A 6,000-nucleotide genomic window follows, 5' to 3' on the forward strand; every position below is an offset into this window, starting at 1 on the left:
TAGGGCACATTATAGCAAAACCAGATTAGCAAAGATATACCCAAGCGCTGCAGACATTTGTGATAGATGTTCTCAAACTCCCTGTAATCATACACATATGTTTTGGTCTTGTCCTAGGCTACAAAACTACTGGAAATCATACTTCAGAACAATTTCGGACATATTGGGACACAATCTTGAACCGTGCCCTCTCATTGCAATTTTTGGTACACCTAAACCAGGGATAAAATTGTCATCAAAACAAAAAAATATTGTCTCATTCACTTCGCTCATAGCCCGGCGCAAAATATTACTTTTGTGGAAGAACCCGGTGCCGCCCTCTGCAACATCCTGGTTACGGGACACGATGTCCTTCTTAAAGTTAGAAAAAATCAAATTCTCGTTGAGGGGCAGTACAGACACCTTTTATCAAAACTGGAACCCCCTACTTCAGTATTTTAAGGAAATGACCTCTTTTTCTGTTGACTGAAAAGCAAGCTTGTACGGATATGCTTTGTCATTGGATTCCCTTTTTTTTATTTTTTTTTATTTTTTAAACTTTTTTTTTAAGTGATGTATTGGTACAACAATCATAAGCCTGTAAGAACAACACAATTGTGCTCAGCTTGGGGAGTGTGGGGGGTGGGTTAGTGGGTGTTCTTGTCATCTAACAGTTCAGAATTGACATTTTGTAAAATGTAAAATACAAAAATGTTCAATAAATTTTGTTGGAAAAAAAAAAAAAAAAAAAAAAAAAAAAAAAAGAAAGCCCTGGGCTGCTTGTTCAACTGAGGCAGCTCAGTTTGGGCGCAAATATCCTTTTCCACCAGGATAGTACTGCTGGGAGCTCCTTTTTTTTCTCTCTTCTTACGTTTCGGTGGGTGCGTGGAGGAGTGGATGTGTGTGATGTTTTTTTTTTTGTCTTACCTTTTTTTTTAAATTATTATTATTACTTTTTTCCCTTTTTCTTGTATTGTTCCTGCTATTTTGCCCCTCTGTCTTTTTGTTCTTTGTTTTGTTTTTCTCCCTCTCTTCACCCCTCTCTCTTCTACTCCCTTCTATCGATGCAACAAACTTACACATGTTTCTTTTCTTACCTTTCAGATTATATATCCAACAAAGTAAATAGATGACTCATAAATTACGAGGTGAAACTTTGCGGATGATCTCATGGAATGTCCAAGGTTTAAATAAGGCTGTAAAGGTTGGTAAGGTTTTGGCACATTTGCAACAACTTAAGGATGACATATTTTTCTTACAAGAAACACATTTGAAATCATCAGAAACATCTCTGTTAAGGAGGAGCTGGATGAGCCACATATTTCATTCAGAATTTAGTAATAAATCAAGAGGAGCTGCAACTATAAAAAAATATTTAAAAATGTTAATTTTGAACCACAGCATATAGTCTCTGACATAAATGGTCGTTATGTAAGAGTTCCTGGTCTGTTAAATACTATGCCAGTTACTTTGGTCTGCATACACGCCCCAAACTGGGACAATGATCTTTTTTTCACAAACCTTTTTGCAAAAATTCCTAACGCAGACAACCACCAACTAATAATCGGGGGCGACTTCAATCTAGTTCAAGATATAACATTTGATAGATCCTCAATTAAACCCACCACATTATCCAAATCAGCCCGTGTGGTGAGGCTCAAAAACCCCTCGGTCAGAAACCTTTCTTTTTTTTCACATGTGCATCAGACATTTACGCAGATAGATTTTCTTTTAATTGATAAACAACTAATTCATTCTGTCACTGCTTGTCATTACCATCCTATTGTAATCTCAGACCACGCTCCTACTTCTAGAGATTTATTGTTTCCCTCTAACAGTTCTGCCTCTTGAATCTGGCGATTCAGGGGAGAATTGTTGACGGATGACTACGTTGAAGAATATATAGCTTCACAAATTAAACTTTACATTGAAATGAATGATAATTCGGAAGTCACCACTAGCATCCTTTGGGAAGCTCCTAAAGCTTTTCTTCGCGGACAGGTGATCTCTCATATTTCCTATATTAAAAAAAGAGAATGAAGTGAATTCTCACGAATTAGAGATGAGATTAGCAAATTAGATCAACAACATTCTATAACCCCAAACCCTGAGCTTTTTAAAAAAAACTTTTATTATTACAGTCAAAACATGAACTTCTCATAAAAGGCATCGTCGAGAAACAACTAAAGCAATCTTAACAATTCTTTGAACACGGAGAGAAAGCCGGGAAGCTGTTGGCACATCAGGCGCGAGCAACAAATTCATCAAAATTTATTACACAAATTTGTACAGAAGAGGGGGCCATCGCTTCAGACTCTGCTATTATTAACCAAACTTTTCAGAAATGTTATACTAAACTTTATAGTTCAGAATGTAACACCTCTGCTAGTAAACCAGTTAATGACCTGACTTTCCTTAAAATTGATGAAACCATAACTGATACACTTGGAAAGCCGATACAGAAGTGAAACAAACACTTCAGGTAATGCACAATGGAAAATCGCCAGGTCCTGATGGTTTCATTGTGGAATTCTATCAAACCTATCACTCCCTGATAATTCCTATTCTAGTAAGAATGTACAATGACTTCTTTAACAAAGGAAAGCTAACCTTCTAGTCTGTACACTCATTGATACTGAAAAAAGAGAAAAGTCCAGCTTCCTGCAGTAGTTACCGACCAATCTCCTTGTTAAATGTAGATGTTAAGATACTTGCTAAGATATTGGCAACACGGCTTCAGGAAGCTATCCCCACATTGTTAACATTAGATCAAACCGGATTTACCCCCGGCAGGCACTCTCTTAACACAAGACGTCTTCTGAACATCATTTCCACTCCATCTTCAAACACTCCCACAGTCGTTATCTCGCTCGACGCCGAAAAGGCGTTCGATAGAGTGGAGTGGAGATATTTATTCTCTATATTAGAGAAATTTGGTTTTAATTCTGACTTTATTGCTTAGGTAAAACTGTTATATGCATTCCCCACTGCTTCGGTAATCACAAATAATACCCATTCATCTCAATTATCTCTTCAACGTGGAACACGTCAGGGATGCCCCTTATCACCTTTATTATTTAATTTAGTGATTGAAACTTTAGCAATATGGCTGCGAAGCCATAAGGATTTTCAGGGCATTAAACGGCACGGTCAGATCCACAAACTGTCACTGTCACTTACATACGCAGATGACCTTTTACTGTACGTGTCAAGCTGTATGTGTCTCCTCAGCCTATTCTCTCAATTCTTGATCAATTTGGAAAACTGCCAGGATATAAGCTCAATATCCAAAAGAGTGAACTTTTCCCCATAAATGATCTGGCAAAAAACTCCCTCAAACATTCTTCCCATTTAAAATAGTAGATGGTTGCTTTAAATATTTGGGGCTCAACATCACAAACAATATTAATTTATTGTTCCGAAAAAATTTTGAGCCCCTTTTGGAAAAATGTAAAAAAGATTTTGCGAGATGGCGAACGCTCCCTTTTTCAATTGCAGGACGAGTCAATCTGATAAAAATGACAGTGCTTCCGAAATTCCAATATCTCTTCCTATATTCACTTCGGGCGGCACGATAGCGCAGCGGTTAGCGCTCTCGCTTCACAGCTAGAAGGTCCAGGGTTCGATTCCCACCTGGACGGGGCCTTTCTGTGTGGAGTTTGCATGTTCTCCCCGTGTCTGTGTAGGTTTCCTCCGGGCATGTGTGTGAGTGAATGTATGGTGGTGTCAGAGGGTCCGTTGGCGCAGACGTGTGTAGTCGCGAAAGCCCCTCTGACAGTCTCCCCCAGGGGAAACTGAAGCTACAAACGTAGTTTCCACCACCGAGTATGGAGTGAATGTACAACTGTCTCATGTAAAGCGCTTTGTGACCATGTCTGTGAAAGGCGCTGTATAAATAAAGATCTTCTTCCAACATATACCGGTTTATGTAAATAAATCCTTCTTTCAAAGCCTAGATAAGTTGATAAACAGCTTTATATGGGGAGGCAAACCAGCATGTGTTAAAAGATCAGTATTATACTTGCCTAAATCATCTGGAGGCCTCGCACTCCCTAACTTCCGACATTATTATTGGTCTTCAAACATTCATAAAATTTTATACTGGACAAGCCATAAACCTTCGAACCCTCGGCTTCCCTGGCTTCAGACTGACAGGATCATCCTCCTTCTCCTTGCACTCAATAGCCTGCTCCAAGAGCTCAATTAAACCCCGTGATATTTCTCATAATCCTTTGATCACAAATACAATTAAGATCTGGATTCAATTTAGAAATCGGTTTGGCTTATCGGCAGCCTCTCTCAAAGCTCCAATTTACAATAACCACCTATTTCAACCTGGTTCAGACCAGGCCTTTGCAAAGTGGTCAGCAAATGACCTTTGCTGCCTAGAGGACTTGTATGAAGAAAACACTTTTGCCTCCTTTCAATCAATGCGCACAAAGTTTAGTTTACCCTCCAATCACTGTTTTCGGTATTTACAGATCCGCAACTTCATTCAAAAACAATTCCCTCATTCCCCGAACCGCCCACCAGAGACGGACTTCGATCAACTACTTGATCATCATTGGTCTGAAAAACATCTGACCTCGCTTATTTATACCAGGATTAATTCTATGATTGCAGACCCTACAACTATTTTTAAAAATAAATGGGAAGACGACCTCGGTCTAAAAATATCTCAGAGACAGTGGGCGGAAAATAAAAAACTGGTAAATACTTCATCCATCTGCGCAAGACACGCCTTGATGCAATTTAAAGTAAAATACTGAGCACATCTTACAAACGCAAAACCTGCTCAAAGGCACTCAGATGTGTCGGACGCCTGTCCTAGATGCAAAAACTCACCCGCAGACCATGGACACATGTTCTGGACTTGTCCAAAGCTGTACAAATACTGGTCCGACATCTTTTTAACACTGCCCAGAATTTATGAAATGAATATATCTGCTAACCCTTTAACTGCTCTGTTCGGTTTACCTACATCTTTGAATATGTCACCAACTATAAAATGTGCCATTGCCTTTACTACCCTGCTGCCAAACGCCAAATCCTTCTTAAATGGAAACATAAAGCACCTCCAACAGTCAATAACTGGCTGCAAGACGTTTTACAATGTATACATCTCCAAAAAATAAGATCCCCCATTATTGGATCCCATAAATGGTTCTACAGCACATGGAACCCGTTCTTAAAACACATGGAGGATGCATTTTCACACAATACTAAGGTCATGGACGACGAGAGAGAAAATTAAACATGACTTCTAAGACAATGCCTTTCATCCACAAATATATTTACCGCAATTAACTGTCTTACTTTTCCCTTCCCTGCTCCTTTACTTCCCCCTCTTTTTTTTCTTTTTATTGAAAAACCTTTTTTTCATTATTATTATCCTTTCCCCTCCGTCTTTCCTTCCCTTCTTCACGGTATGTATGTGTGAGTGCATTTCTGTTGTTTTTAACTCTTATATCTATTTGGCTTATTCCTTTATTTTATTCCTTTACTCTCTTCTCTTCTACGGTCCTTTTCTTCTCTTTTCTTTTTTCTTCCAATCCTTTTCTTTCTATACTTATTTTCTACTGCTTCTTCTCTTTCAAGAATGTGAGCGGACACTGCACAGGGCATTTTGGCCGCAACAACTACACTAATTGGGTGTTAATGAATAGGACCTGACACTGAACATCCTACAGTGATGTTTGTAGTTCCGGAGCCTCAGACTGATCAGACTCACCTGGTGCAGGGCCTTGAACCCCCTGATCGTGACCGTCTCCTGTGTCTCCCTCTTCCCTGTGACACAAACACAGCTCTGAGTCTTTAACATCACATTTGTTAGAATCATCACAAACAGATTCAACAACAACATCCATAAAACACAGTCTAGCTGCTGAGATTCAGGACTTTTCTTACGATGAGTCTGAGAAGCATGGAGCCTCGCCCTTAGACTTGTCACTCCTCGTGGACGGAGAGGGCGGAGAGAATCTGTGGGACGAGAGCAGAGCTGAGTACTGTTTTTTTTCTTTT

The sequence above is a fragment of the Gobius niger genome (genome assembly GCF_951799975.1).
Source record: "Gobius niger genome assembly, chromosome: 6".
NCBI classification, from domain to species: Eukaryota; Metazoa; Chordata; class Actinopteri; order Gobiiformes; family Gobiidae; genus Gobius; species Gobius niger.